This window comes from Semicossyphus pulcher, unplaced genomic scaffold, assembly GCF_022749685.1.
Source record: "Semicossyphus pulcher isolate SPU_LCO1_2020_fin unplaced genomic scaffold, fSemPul1.0.p SCAF_15, whole genome shotgun sequence".
NCBI lineage: Eukaryota > Metazoa > Chordata > Actinopteri > Labriformes > Labridae > Semicossyphus > Semicossyphus pulcher.
The window spans coordinates 22,758,985-22,775,682 of record NW_027211659.1 but is presented as its reverse complement, the minus strand read 5'-3'; the positions used below and the strand labels follow the sequence as shown (position 1 = coordinate 22,775,682).

Sequence of the window (16,698 nt, the reverse complement as noted above, 5' to 3'; positions counted from 1 at the left end):
GGGTAACTGCACTGGATTTCTAGCTAAACTGACCAATGGTTTACTCATGTCACTTGGTCAAGTTTAAGTTTCTCATGGTTTCTTATGGGTCTTCATTATAAAATTACAAAACACAGCATTGGTCAATAACCTCCGATATTACACATACACATGTTTCTAAAGCCTGAGACACATTTCTCCACAGGATGACGACACCAGTTCAACACAATTTCTTAGTCACATTGTTGATCACTTGTTCATGTTGAGGGGGCAGAGGCTGTATTTTTCATGTGCTTGCTCTGGAAAGCTTTTCACTCAAATAAAAAGAACTAATCAAAAAGCAGCAATAGATCAAGACACAATATGGCACTCCGGCTTTCACTCAGTGACAGCTGGGATAGGCTCCAGCCCTCTAGCAATCCTGAACAGGATAAGCAGTATAGATAATGGATGGATGGAAGTCCTAGGCCCAATCCCAATCTCCACCCTGAAGCCTAAGCACTAAACCCTAATGGACTTTAAAGGCATCAAGTGTGCAGTGCGTGAGTCCATGAGAGTTTGAGAACTACATAAAAATGAGCAATCGGACACACTATCATGGCATCACATGTCGCCTGGAAACCAGATGCGGCATTAAATCTAATAAGAAAAAAAGCCGACCTCCAGCATGTACTTGTGTGTCTTACTCTGTTTACATATTTTATCAAACGTCAGAAAGGCATTATTGTTGTCACTTACAGATAAATGCATTTGCGGTTCCGTCACCGTCCATGCCCGCTTTGTTTACAAGTATTTATTTTTTGTTCAAACTTTATTGAATACTGCTTCAATGTACGAACATTTGTTTACATCTAGTGTGGGGCTGGACAATCACGTCAGAAAGCTGGTTATGAATTGTGGGTAACTACCTACCACTAAGTTTGCAGATATGCGGACTCACAGAAAGTCCGCAATTTGGCGTTGAAAAGTCCGCATCAGAGCCCTCACGCACTTGATGATTTGACAGTGGGACAGCACTAAGCACTCACACACTTACCGCGAACACGCCTCAAAGTCTGTGAGTGTGGAGTTTGGGATAGGGCCCTAGTCAACTGGTATTTGACTACAATGAGGTCAATAACCAGCATGTAAGACTATAGTATCCCAAAGTAAACAGAACACTCTGACCATTTTTCCCATCTGAACTTGACAACAGTCCAAAAAGAAGAGAACATACAGGCACCATCGCGATGCTCTTTCAGTGTAGGAATTTTGGAGTAAAACCAACAGTTTCATTATTTTCATAATGCAATGACTTTAAGAATCATTATGGATGGAAAGTTTTATTTATCAATTACATCCATTGTTGACAATTAGTTTCCCATGCTTATGCAGAGCATTGGCTATACTCCTTTTCTTTCCTTCTTTCCCATGGGCATGGCATGACCCTGCATCCCGTGCTAGACAACTGTAAATACAATTTGAGGCTAAGTAATAAAATACGCTTTCTCATGACTTGTGAATCATAGTGAGCAGGTTAACTAAAATGGTTATAAGTTATATGGTTAATAGTAAACTGGATTACTAGCATACTTGACCTAACAACAGATTTGATTTGTTAAACCACTTGTAGATTTCCTGCTCAAATTAATAATTTGAACAGCTGCGGCTTAAACCAGCTATCAACTCGTCCAAATTGCTGCACCACGCAGCCCAACCAGTGTGAGTCAGGAGGTCTCTTAAGGTCTGTCCAATAAGGGTGGTTATTTGATCAGTTCTGCACCAGATTTAGCGACTAGCTAAGGTTCATATACTGTATAAAAAGATGGATGACACACAGATCCCCCATAGTGATTTGCATTTTGGCTTTTGTACAACAAGAGAAGGTGGAGATGCGTCACCCACCTTGATATACAGTCATGCTAAGGCTACACTGGAGTGGGGAATAAGATTTTTTACTGCATGGGGAATTTTCATTCATAGTAAAAAGAAATTAAGAGTCATCAAAATGTTCCATTGACTTCTGTTATGAGTGTAAAAATGGTCAAAATCAAACATTCTAGTGCAAATGACAGGAACAGAACTCATTCTGTACTCAAAGAACATAATAGAGAGTATAATGCCATCAGTGCTTCCCTTCATCCGTGTCACGTCATTACAAGAAAATGAAATATATTTCCCTTTGATTGGCCCTGGTATGTAGACATGAGATTTTGAGCACCTTTGAAATCATGTTTCTCTGCAGGGAGCCTTTGAACATGCCTGATTCCTTCCCTGTAAGATCTCAGAGAGGGAGAAACAGTAACGCAGCTGCTATTGACAGGAGGAGCTGTGGCTGAATTTAAGAAAATGTCAGGGCTGTCAGGAATCAAAGACACTCCTCTGTGCGTGGAAAAGGATGGGACTTGGCTTGAAAGAATAATGTTCTCTTATCGTGAACACTTGATCTTGTGCAGCAATCAGAGCTTACTCTATGTGAAGGAGCAGCGAATAACACTTCAGATACTGTACCGTCAGTACCTGTACATGTATATGGTCATCAAAAAAAGACAGGACACAAAGAGATTCTTGTTCCTTGTTTTTGACTTTCAGTGGTGTTTCAATGGTGGGGATTTAAAGCTAAAGAAACTAAAGAAACACGAGTGGATGTCATCTTTTTGCTGTGCACACGCCTGGTAGCTAATTGACACCCAGAACCTCCCAGGGTTCCATATTGTCACTGAAGAGTTTCTCTTAGTATAGAAATATAGCTAAGAAGACACACACACACACACACACACACACACACACACACACACACATACACACACAAATATAACTTACACAACCTAAAAAAAAAACTGTTTATCAAACAACCACACTAAGAGAATATCTGATATTAACAGCCTAAATATTAACATTGCATGTTTCAGATAAGAAGTGCAGACGATGAATTAAGCATGCACGATGTTCAATATTTGATGACAGTTCGACTTGTAATACATAAACAGTTAACGAGGTGTGCATACTGTAGCTATTCCTTTGACTTTCTGCTGTTTTGTATGTTTAACACAGTACCTATTTGTAATGCTGTCTCTTCTGAATTCACATTTCTTTCCACAACATTACATTTTTTAACTGGCTCTTCATGTTATTGGCCAAATAGAGTGAAGGCACCGCCTGTGTATCCAGCACTGCATCTGATGGGTCAAATGTTTAAAAGCTGAGTGTAAATGGATGACCTGTGTACAAAACAGGTTTCCTTATTCATTGTGTTTCGGACATACTTTTGTGATAAGGGCTAATTGTGCATGCTGATCTTGCAGTGATGATGAAAATACAATTGCAGCCCTGCAATGGATTGTCCTTTATATTGTGGACTGATGATGATGATGATGAGGCAAAAACAAAAGCAGAGGAATGTATTCATATAATAACATATAACAGAGACAGTAAATGGTAAATTTACTATCTTTATATTTATTCTTATTTCTATTTGTATTTACCTTCTTGCTGTTTTGTCTTCGTGCTGCTGCAACACCCGAATTTCCCCACTGGGGATCAAGTAGCGTTGGGAATTGCGGCTCTTTGAAGGGAGCCGGATCTTATGGCTCTGTTCCTTTCTGAGAGCCGTTCAAAATAATCATTTTTTTCTGTTTTTATTCAGGAGGTGGAGGTGAGAGAGTGGTCTGGCTTGTGAACGTGCCTGTACTATATTCTCCCGTGTGAACACGCATATTTAAAATTCAGAGCTTTTAAAATTTAAAAGGAAACAGCAGAATAATGTAGGAATAATTAATCAACGTCATTGATTTGCCAGTAATTTATGATACAACTCTGTATGACTACAGAGATGACTACAAACTTGGCCGAGGGTTATAATGTTGCTCACTGACCTGCAGTTGAAAAAAGCTGCCTGTGGTAATTTGGCATAAAGGGAAGTGGATCTCAGGCGGGCAGTGAAGTTTGGGCACAACTATAGAAAGAACGGCTCTCACCTACGACTCGGTTCCCATTCATGGACGTCACAACACTACAACAAAAGATTATCTTTTCTTATTTTTTCTAGTCCCAATCAAAGTGCTTTTACACTACATGTCACATTCACCCAGTCACAAACACATGGCAGAGGCTGCTATGTAAAAGTCCCAGCTCTGCAGCTCTGACACTTCATATTCTGGTTGTCTAGTATAAGTTAATCAAAAAAGCTAAAGAGCCTTCTCCTACTTTTTTTTATATTGAGTTACACCAGTGAGGATTTAATTAAATGTGTACATATAAGTAATCTTAAGCTCATTCAAGCTGGTTCAGATATAAATCAAATAGGCACAGTCACTTCCTTGTTCTCTTTTTGCTCTACATGAGACATAGTCATATCAATGACCACATCCTAAACACTGCTGGGCGTGTTGATAGGCGTTTTTTGCTGTCTATAACAACTGTATGTGGTGATAATATATCCAAATACCAACTGTAAGCAAAATGGAGCTTGCTGGTTACTCTCCTTCTGCTTACATCGATCCAGGATGTGTGAGTTGGGGGTGGAGGGTGTCGGTTGGATATTGGAGTAGTTTGTGTGTGCATTATAGCTTTGGCAAGTACAACCAACCTGAGGGGAAACAAGCAAGTGCACTCGCCTTTCTCCTATACCTCTAACCAATTAAAGGGAATGAAAAATCCATGAGCGCTCATTAGATGGGTTTACAGGTGGCTAATGAGGTGATATTTAAAACTTGTCACTTGCCATGCCTCTCTCTCCCTCTCTTTTTCTTTCTGTCTTTGGCTGCCCTCCAGGACAGAGCACAAGCGGGTCTACAGGGGTGCCAATAATGCTCTGTATCAGCAAAATGTCAGCCAGGAACACACACACACGCACGCACAGGATCCAGACTGCATATCCCCAATGCCTATTTCCATCGGGTGGAGGGACACTTTCAAGATGTACGACCTTAATTTGACTGCGGTAATATAACTTTATAATAGGATATATGACTCGAATGAACTATTTCACTTGTGTCCGTAATTATGCACATGATAGCTGTTCAAGCTGGAGTGAAAAGTTATACTTGTTGTCCTCATTAAAAATCACCTCACCTTTTTAACCATGGTGTGATAAAAAGGGTAATTTCACGAAGAGCGAATATCTCATCTTTCATGCAAGGCATCCGCAGGCAAAAGCTGCGTCAGGTAAGATTGCCTGCAGACCATAACCACTCTAGTTGCAGTGCAGGAAATATTACCTCAGTAATCTGCAGCAAGAGGCATTTCAGCAGGAAATGGCTCCCCGTGCTGGGTTGTATATATGGCCGGGGCTGAGTGCAGCTCATAATTCAATGCAGCCGTTTGGCACTTTTCATCCTCCGTCTGCTGGGTCTGGGTAGTGGCTAAATGACAGTGGAAGCCACAATGGCACTTGCACCATTGCTTTACGACTGGCAGAGACCCCGGGGCACTGTGACCGGAGTGCTAAGTGAGAACATGGCTGCCAATCACTTGATATTAATCTCTCTGTGATCAGGAAAGACAGCCGACATGAGAGGGGAAACCTGTGGTGGGGAGGAGCTGGGAAGTGGACCCAGCTGGTGCAAGGCCGACGGAAATTAGCTGTGTGTCCACTGAGAACGCTCATGTTTACCTGCATGCATGCACAGACACCTACACACAGACGGTGAAGGTCAGTGGTCGATAGCCGTTTCGATAACATACCACATACTATGGTAAGAGAATTTTAAAGCATATCACGTGGGATGGCTTGGAGCACTGCATATGAAATTATGGATTTCTTGGAAATTCTGTATGAAGTCCAGAGTAAATAAATGTGAGGCCAAGAAGAAAGATCAAAGGTGAAATCTGCACAGAGATGATGAACCCTTAAGGCTATTACTGTTTACGCTACTACACTGGTATAATGTGATGTTCTTGTACAGTTATGGTGATGAGTTCTCGCTACCTATCCAAACATAGAGCTGCAAAAAAAATGTTTTTCTACTATTTATTGGTTTATGTTTGATTAAAATAAACTTTTGTTGTTTACAACGTCTCTCCCTACTTCCAAATAAAATATTCTCATGTAGGTCTTTTATTTGCAAGAAATGACAACTGGTTAAGATGCCAAAAATGTTTTTCAGGCCTTGAATAATTCAAAGAAAACAAGTTCATGTTCATGTTTAAACATCAGAATACTAATGTTTTAACTTAGGGGTTCACAAATTAATATTTGGTGTAATAACTTTTTAATTACACCTTTCAGGCATCTTGGCATGCTTTCCACCAGTCTGTCACATTGCTGTTGGGTGACGTTATGCCACTCTTGGTGCATAAATTCAAGCAGCTCGGCTTTGTTCGATGGCTTGTGACCATCCATCTTCCTCTTGATTACGTTCAGGAGGTTTTCAATGGGGTTCAGATCTGGATTGGGCTGGCCATGACATGTAGTGAGAGATGCTCATTTGGACTGGTCCCTCTTTTTTTCTGGAGCTGTATTTCTACTTACCCACGCTGCGTCTGAATTCACTTTGTACTTACTTTATAGTGCATTTTATTGCCCATCTGCCCTTTTATATTTGAATGTCAGCATTGTGAGTAAATTCATGCACAATACAGTGACCTGAAATAAGTAAAAAGGGGAACTAAAAATTAAGAAATAATGTGAAAATTACACTCATGCAAAACAGTGGTGATGTTGCTCTGGGTATATTGGTCTGGTATGGCACTGGCCATATGGTGGCTAAGTTAGAATACTAGATACTGATGTATAACTCACATCATTGATTCATTCAGACTTTGTCTACGTAAGCTTATTCTAGATAAAAGCAAAAACCATTCCAGTGCATCATTTCATATGCCTCCAATTACTAGCAGAGCATGTATGAAACTATATATTTTCATGGTTTTACAACTATGATGAAAGTCTTGATTCAAGGTCCACAAGATTTCCCCAGAGGATTCAAACACATCTCTTTTTGTAGTGGTTCAAAGCTCTGGGAAAAAGCAAGCTCCATCTGCTGGAGGAGACAGTTACACGTTGTTATAGTCTCGAGAAAAAGCTTGAAGGTGGACCTTGAGTTAAGGACAAGAACGTACACTCTGAAAGCAGAGACAAAGGCTGTAGTGACCATAGTTCTAAGAATAATTGGGGTCACTTTGCTGTATTTGCTACTTGTAGCCACAGAGGCCACTGTTCTACTAAACTTATATAGTCTTGCTTGAAATCTGCATTGGCCATGCATTTGTTTTATTCTTTTGTATTTCTTTTTCCTCTCTGGCTTAAACATCCCATAACAACCAATGACTACAAATCACTAATTAACATATTTGTCGTAATACATTTTCAGTGTATTCAGACATGAACAAGTTGAGTTAAGGTTTCTTTGCAGTTTCGGGTTTTGAATGAAGTGAACCCTGTTCTTCATAAATTCCCCATAATCGCAAGTGCAGGAGTCCTTTGTTTCCAGCAATATTGGCAATGGAAATTGCAGGATCAGAAAGAGAGAAAATTATTGTGACCTAGGGCTTCAGATTTCTAATTCTAAATTTCACATAAATATATACAGAAATCATCATGTTAAATCTTTTTTTTTTATAATTCAATTCCTTGTATTTTTTGTTAATAACTGTTATCTGGTCTTCAGAAGCAGTCTCTAAACGTGTTATTCAACTGATCAGTGATATCAACTTTATCTCCAAGCATGAATATCTGAAGGCCGTCAAAGTGTCCTCAGTTGCAGCTAAAACATTACCCAGGTAATTTGCCCTACTTTCCATAATGGTAATCCAGTCATGTCAAAGCCTTATTTCCAAACATGATCAAACTGCCCCTGACCCTGAGATTCATAACTATATAAAATAGTAGCTTGGGTTCCTGATATGATCATGAAAAACTATATGTTTAATATGGCAAAAGTTAAACCATTTAATTAGATTTTGAATATATAATTTTATTATAAGAATAATAGGCCTAAATCTACTGTTCATTGATGCAATGGAAGCTGTTAAATGTGTGTAAGTTCAAACCTTTGTTGGACGTAAGTGAATGAGGAACCTGCACTAAAAAGTACGATTCGGCTGCTTTCAACTATAAGCATATTAACCTCTTCCATATTTTCCTCGTCTAATGCCGTGCTGTGCTTGTTCTCTTTTTTGCTTTTTGTTCTCATTATGAGTTTCATTTAAGTTTAGTTTAGTTTCAATACACTTTTTTATTTTTTTAAAAGTTTGTGGAATATGAAGACAACACAAAAATAAAATAAATGAAATTAAATAAACTATAATTTAAGAGATACTTATTTATCTACTATAGTTTTGATTCACTTTCACACTTTAACATAGTATGACCAAAATAGACAAAGTTTAGTGTCAGAACAAGGGTTATGATCTCATCTTTTTGTACTGACGTGAGTACGGGGGCACAGAAAGGATGTGACTAAAATTAGAGGCTGTATTAATTTGCTGGCGGCTTTGTTCTCGAGGGAACGAGTCATATGACATCTCAGACACAATCTGGCGGAAAGAAACGTCAGTGCTGTCTTCAATGCACTACGTAGATAGCGCAGACGGTAGTTCCGCCCCTTCCAGAATTCTACGGAATGTTCGCAAGAGGCGTTAATGAATTACTGGTCTCGTGCTTTGACGTAAGCCAGACGGCAGTTTTTTTTTATTTTTGGTACCGAGCGGAGAGGAGATGCACACGGCACTCGAGTGAGGTAACTATATAAAAAACCCATTTGTTATCATTCACTCCCACAACATGGACCCGGGCAGCATTTGCCACAACGTGTAGATGTTATAAACCACTGTTCTGAACATTTGTTACGGATTCTCAGACAGCATGTGTTGTCGTTGCTCTTTATAGGCTGTGAGCTAATTTCCTGTGAGTCGTGTGCTAGCTAATGTTAGCTGGTTGAATTGTTGCCTCCGTTTCAATGCTAGCGTTAGCATTAGCGTTAGCCTGTTCGAAAGGGGCGACCTAAACAAAACAAACAGGTTTGCTTGCTTTGGACTTGTCTCGGGCACCTCTCCGGGGCTCGCTTTAGATGTTGGCGACTCGTTATATTCTGGATTACTTGTTTTATCAGTGTACTCGTTGCTGGTTTGTGGTCACGTCTCAATGACGGGGAGTAGTGGCGAGCTCACTCAGTGCTGTTATATGCACACCACGTGCAGTTTTTAAGCCCCCTACTTTGACCAGACTAATAACGGATGGGCGGTATCGCTGCTCTGCCTCAGTAACAGCATGCTTTACCAACCATAATGCTAGGCTAAGCTATGAGGTGACTTGAGAGGCTTTTTAAAATTTAAATTGCATTTCTCAACCACATTATCGGGCGGACGCATCATATGTAGTGCCTGCGTTTGGTCATATGCAAATATGATATTTAAGTCTTATGTCCTTGAAATGGGTGTTGAATGCGTATATTGTAGTATAGCATAACTCTGTGTAAACAATTCTAAGCTTAAAGGGGCCATATCTTTTAAATGGATAGTCTCATACTTTGCATGGGTTTCACATTTTTGGGTGTTTATTGTTCACAGTGAATAAGTGAAAACTGCATAATTCCGTGTTTTTCCAAATTACATTTTTAAAAAGGTAGCCTCTGAAATGGGCCGTTCCTAACAGCTGCAGGTTTCTACGAAGAACCTTGCTTTCGCTGAAATCCACCAATCATCATTCACTGTCATTCACCTCAGGCTGCCTTCTTGCACTAGCTTTTAGTCAAGTCGTTGTACAGATTTCAACTTATCATTCTGATACCTCCTGGCCATTCTGCCTCGTACATATAATGCAGTGAATAACCGACCCTAGAGCAGCCATGTTTTCTACCACTTTGGAGCGACAGTGCAGTGCGGCTGCTCCCCCACGTGTGCGACTATGTAGTCACTCCAAGTACTGTCAGCTAATCGTGGCTACGGTCTGTTTGTTTCAAAACAGCTTGTTCGTTTCAGGGAAAATGAGAGCCTCTGAAAAATAATAAAATTAAAATATGTACACAGTTTTTAAAATGAAACAAACTTTACCAACGTTATTCAGAAAAACAGAATAATAGAAAATTGATTGCATAGCTAAAATATGTCCCCTTCAATTTAGAGCAAGTCATGGTTGTGAGGTATAACAACAGTTGCTGCTTATTTAAGAGTGTTGTGCGTGTATAACGTTTACATGCATTACTATGCACAGATGCCATAACTACAACTCCACATTTTGTAACTCAAACAGAAATGTGGCTATTTTTAACTCCTATCTTATATCTGCATATATCGTTGTAGTTGTAATAACTTGTGTAACTCCATTCTTCATTGCATATGCTGTCATACACTTTTTGCATGATTTTGGATTTTAGATGTTTATTGCCATTTTTATAAAAAAAAACATTTTATTGATATTTAAAATTTGCCCTCTTTCCTACCTTGTACTGAAACTCCAGTACAACACTTTCCTTTGGGAAAAATAATATTCTATCTTACCTGATGTGAACTTTATGTTTTTCACTAAGTTACTTTTATGAACTATGTTGTATGTGTATGTAAAAAAAAAAGTATGCAAACTTTGCATGGGACACTTTAAAAAAAGCCTTTTCAAAGTCTGCAGTAATTTCTGCAGCTATATTTTAGTCTGGGTTAAGTAAGGTAATGGACTGCTCCCTTAGCTAACAAGCTTACTCCCCATCTAATATTACAAGTAATTAAACCTCGTTCCAAAGCTTCATCTATTAACACCCATACAAATTGCACCCAAGCCCGTCATGTGTACAATCTTTTTCACATGATAAGCTTTGCACCTTTAATATTGGCAGGTGATAAAGCTACAAAAATTATATTGCTAATGTGATTTGAAGACACCTGACCCTGTATTATAGTAATTTGTTATCCCCTCACATGCTTTCAGATTAATTTTTCAGTGGTTAACGGGACAGGGAGCAGAATAACAATGTTGGCACTTAATGAAAAGATCTAGCCTAATTACCAACTCCGCTACAAAGATTGGACAACCTGATATATATATAATTGTGTCAGTTGCTGAGAAGTACTCAACATGACTCGAAAATGAACTTCATGTGTGATACCTGTGGAATTCCCCTCTAAAGTGTTAAGCCGCACAACCAAATGATATTTACAACTTTTGCAAACCAGTACTGCTTTATGATTACAGCATACAGCTGGAAAGTATAGCTTAGGGGAAGTATGTAGAGACTTCCATTGTGTCATTGTGCATTTTAAAACGCCTCCAGTGCTACAGGAATAAGTTTCCTTTGTAATGTAGTTAGCAAGACCCCCTGAATATGTTTCTTTTGCAATGTGGTAAACAGCCTCATATGTTCATGTGATTTAGGCTACATCTGACAATGTACAGTTTTATGATTAAGTTGCAGGGCAGGAGAATCAGCCCTAACATATGGGACTTCTTGACTTAAGGTTTTTTGTGTTTTACAATGAACTTTGTCTTTTATATCAAATACGCACGCTGACTTAACTAATGTTGCTGAAAATCCAAAGTAGGCAACACTGTATGTCAGCAGAGAACCCAGGCTTGTTAATATTTAACTTTTTAAAAGGTTTGTTGCTTATTTTTGGATTTGAGATGAAAAGAAAGCAAACACAGTTAACACAGGATGCATCGGTTATGTCTTGGTCTAAAATGTTTATATAAACAAGGTGGTATGCAGTCCAATTTTTTATTATTCCAAGTCCATTATGGACAAGATTGATAATGACATGAACCAAAATCACACTGGTATTAACTTTAAATCTAAAGTTAATAGTGTCATCGAAATCTAAAACATTTGCCTCCTGAGATGTTGTCCTGCAATATAATAAGCCAAAATGGCCGTTGGCATTTTGTCCGCTGATATTACCACCAAGTCCCTGATTCAAATCTCATGCTGTCAGTCAGATTTTTTTCCCCCTTAAACTGAGAATGACACAAGATAACACCTTGGAAACTGTAATAAAAACAGCGAGAATTGAGCCTGAGAGTGTTGAGGCCTCATTCAATATTTCATTAACTACATCTGTTGCTGAGCTAAACTGCTTGGTTCCCTGCCAGGGCCCTCAGGGGGCTTGTAGGTAGTAGGACTGTTGAAAATCAGTCCCTTCCTCCACTTCCTCTTTTGTTATACCAAAAGCCTTTATATGCATAAAAAAAAGCCTACCATGACACCTTACTGTTAGACACTGAAAGTCACTGTTGCAGCCAGCTGCAGGTTCCTAGTAAGTATTTTGTAAATATGAGACTGGCTGGTCTGTTTGTTTTAGTGCTCCCAATGTTCACAATCTGCTCCACATGTAACACCATTCCCACACTCCTGCTGTTTATGATAACATCTTCTGTGCTGACAGGGCATTTTGAGTCGTGCTAGTTAAAATTATTTAACCAATACATCCATTCTATCCTTGTTTCTGTAGGACATCAAGGGCACCAATGCTGTTTCTTGTTAAATAACAGCTTTTACCTCAAATGCTGCCTGTATCAGGCAAACTTGTTGATGCTATTACACAGTTTAGATAAAAAGGAAGGTTAGGGATAGCACTGTGGTGGGGCATTATTGTATCCTTCTAATTGTTTATTTACATCATGGTAAAATACTAAAATTTACCATTAACATGGCCAGATTAACCACAGCTACAGAAAGATGCTCTAGTGGCCGCCAACTTTCATCCCAATATTGCAGACTTTCACCAATGCACCCTCAGTTACACAATCATCCTGATTCCTTTGTGCTAGCCTAAGCAAAGGTTTACGCTCCAGCTCTCAAACTGCTCTGGCAGCAAAAACAATTTGGGCAGGTGTACAGCAACTCGGCACCTGGTCCTAATATTATTTTGTTATTTTGGTTGCTTATCGCCTGAAAGAAGTTATGCACTCAATATCCTGTAAATTCAATATTCTTTTCTTCACCACTGATTGGCTCCTCCTTCAACTACACCTGACCCCTACCCTTACACTTTGACCTGATGTGATAACGCTGTCATTTCAGATCAGTGGAATAAACTGATTTCCTCCATGTTAAACATCAAGACCGTCATGGCTGCATAAAAACTGTACTTTGGCCGCCACATTAAGGGCCTCAGTGGCCAATGGGGCCAGTTCTTGGGCTTCTGTCCCTGACTTACAGCTACACACACATATGCACTTTCACACACACTCACATGTACTTCATGAGTAGGTGGTCAGGTGGTTGATCCTGGGCTCAGCTCCCTGAATGCTCAAACATGCAGACACACACGTGCCTCCCCTCCTCCTTGTATAAATTAGTTAAGTCACTGGACTTATTAGCCTCAAAACATTCAACCTGTTACTCTTGCCAGTGCTGGCGTGAACATTTTGTATTGGTGTGGTGTGAAGTCCGGCCCTTTTAAGGGATATTTGCTACTAAAGGTAAGCGTCACTCTGTGTTTTGCCAAGGTGTTTTCTTTGACATGTGCACAGTGTACTCCTCAGCGGATTGTTCTGTTTAGGTGTCCTGCGTAGTGTAGCCTTGCGGTTTTCTGCTCTTTTACGCTATGATGAACATACTTCCAGGCCACAGAGCATCAGTCACACACCTGCGTCTGGCCACTGGGATCTCTGGCTGTTTTTGAATTGCAGCTCCTTGATTTAGGACCATACACAGTATCTTCTATTTGGGACATTATCTAAATAACTCCCCTAAACCTACAAAACTTAAACTGGATGTGGTATTTGTTGTTGTGTCTAAGATCAGGGAGGGGTTGCCTGTTTGCCTTTGGTATTTGCTGAAGATTACAGTGTGTCAGCGTTGTTTAGTCATTAGACTTGTTTTAACCGTAGAGTCAACTTACATGAATATTGAAGTTTGTTCAGAGAAGCTGCAAGTTGTATCAGCTGGAATGGTTTGACTTTTGCATGTCATTCATTTGTAGTCTGAGTGAATGCGAAACTGCTGGGAACGAAACATGCGTCTTCACCCATGTGTCTTCACCTACTACCAGTACTATTATCACTCCGGCTGGAAAAAGATTAAGGCTTTCTTCGCTACTGTGAGTATGCCAGGTACTTGAATCAGGTGACCTGCCGCACAGCTTCTGACAAATTCCACAGAATAGCTACTTTTGATCAGAGGAGTGCTTGTCTGAACGGTTAAAATGACTGCCTTGATCGCTGTTCTTTTCTCTAAGTGTTTTGCTGCAGCAGTAGGTGGTTGGACCTGTAATGACAAAAGCACTATCTTCTGAAAAGAAGAGGTGTACGTATACTTGTCAGTAGTCCTTGTGAACAGTTGAGCTAAGCTGTAATGATCTCACAGTCTGTCTGCCAGTGTTTGTAACATCTCACTATGCAGCACTGGTGAATGAATGATTGGGAAACTCTGAAACAGCTGACAATCTATTATTTCTCTAGCTGATCGTCAGTGATTGTCAGCAGAGATATGCCACTTGAACTCAGATATTTAAATCTGACTGTTACTTCCTGGATTTCATGTTAAAGAAGCGGATTGTTGTGCTCAAAGATTTCCACTGACCATCTGCTGTGAGTTGGGTCCATGTGGCAACTGACGCTTCCTTTACTCACACTACCAAAAAAAAACCCTCTAACATGATTGCAGTCGTAGTGTCTCAATAACCGCAATATTGCAATACTGGGCTATAAGAACTCAAACACAAGGGTTCTTCTGGTTTTAGACTTAAATGTGTGTGTATCAAATGTTTAATAGTTTATGATGGAAAAAAGTCAAGAGTATTACTTTACCTGGCAACTATTTGCTCTCCTCCGTTGTCTGAGTAGGGCTGCCAGCTAAAAGTCAAAGATTGGAATCACAGGTCAAGAAGACACAAAGTGGGGAGCCTAACATAAAATAGATTTAAAAAAATCAACAAATAGTCAAAGTTTCATGTGAACGTCCATATAGGATCTAAAGCAGCTTTCCCACTGGTCAAAAACCCCACTAACGACTGCTAACAAACAGCTTTTTTGCTTAATGGGTAAGGTTACAATGGGCATACAGACCTGGGTCAAATAACTCCAAAATAGACCCGGGTAATTATCACCTCGGCTCTGATCGGCATTGATGGGAACACAAAACCCGTGTCGGCACACTAATCTCCGATACCTTTCCGGTGCGATGCTATGCTCCGTCTGTAACTTTTGCGACTCCTTGTCATCTCAGCTACAAATTCGGCGCCGAGGTTGATAAATAGACTGAATGAGTAATAAATACAATAAAGACCTAACCACCATAACATCTTTACTGTTTACTAACCCTGTTTGGGCGCGTTTGTGACGTTAAATGGTGATGCAGCAGAAAGGAGACCGAAAGGAGTATACTCACTGGCAATGAGAACTGAGACAATGGGCATTTATAAGTGGGGCTTCCTGGGTCTGAAAACCCAGTGTCAACATTCTAAATTTAGGTGGGAGGGGTATAAGTTTTGGTCTTGTTTAACAAGAGGAGACAATGGCAGCTGCTTGGTCGCAAAACCAAATGTTACTTTGCCAGTTTGAGAACATTCATTTGGCTGTCAACCAAATTCATTGCGAGAGTGAGCCAATTTAGATGGTAAAATATGAAAAAACTACACCAGAAAGGTCCCTGTGAAATGGGGAAATACATGGAATTTGAGGGCTTATCTTACTTCCTATCAAGGCAAGGCGAGTTTATTTATAAAGCACCATTCATACATCGAGCCATTCAAAGTGCTTTATCATTTGTCACAGCAGATTTGCCCCTCCCAGCACCAAGTTGCAAAACTGCATATTCTGGATCAGCTCAGGTCAGTGCCAGCTGACAGTCAGGAGTGGCTGAAGCCTTTGCACAAGATACCAAATACAGAATTGAAATTAACAGACATATACGCCTTAAAGACACTGTTACACAATATCTGGTTGGTTAGGTTATTGTGAATTTTGTGTATATTTTCTTTACCCTTTTCAATAGCAAGTATTTGCCTATTGTAATTTTAACACATCACAATTAGATATTAGAACTATACAATATATAACTGTAAAGCTCTTGGCTACTTGGCTACTAATCATTTAAATGCAGACAGTGGTTGCATTGTGCATTGTATTTTGTAAGAATTATAAATATCCGATCAGTGAAAAAAACACTGGTTATTAATACAATAGGGTTTTTTTGTGCTCTGCTCAGCTGCTTGATACTGACATGAGAAAGATGTTTGGTCATGTGAGAATCATATGAAGCAGCTTAAGGGCCAGTGTCCTACTTTCCCCTCAGAGAAATAGCATGGTTCCTGTTATTCATCAACTGACTGGAGAAGACAAGAGAAGATATTGTTGAGTCATGCGGTAATGCAAAGAAATAGATTTCAGAAATGACAAAAACAGTTGTAAAATGTAAACGCTTTACAGTTTAGCGTCATTATTCGGGGGTCTGCATTCTTAAACTGGAAGCTTTGCAAACTGATTCTCAAAATGTTCACAACTAAACGGAGGTGGGGAAGGGTGATAGAAACAAAGGGCAGCGTGACACTGGCCAGGGTGAAGCAGTGCAGTGTGACTCCAGTCTGTCTGCTGCTCTGACGCTCCGTGCTCTGGGGATGACTGTCAGTAGGGATTCTTCAAGAAGAGTTGTACGGCGCAGTGGCAAGTTTCCTTTGACGGGGGCTGCCGGCCTGGCAACCCTACAACAAGGGGACTGCCACGCTGCCAGCTTGTGATAGTTGAAGGCATCACGTGTTGAACGTCACTCTACGCATAACAAGGGTGAAGAACACTGATCTCAGATCCTCTCTTTTCCTGTAGTGCATTCATGTTTTAAACAACAGTTTCTGGTGTCCTTCACAACCATT

At 39.9% G+C, this 16,698-nt stretch overlaps 1 protein-coding gene across 1 annotated transcript in view; it reads left to right on the top strand.

The window, feature by feature from the left end:
* Positions 1-8,604: 8,604 nt before the first annotated feature.
* The window catches only part of LOC138592071 (zinc transporter ZIP10-like), a 33,600-nt gene continuing 25,506 nt past the window's right edge, over positions 8,605-16,698 (top strand). Inside the window, 1 exon segment of the mRNA XM_069662687.1 lies at positions 8,605-8,639. The gene's annotated coding sequence lies outside the window, so the exon portion shown is untranslated.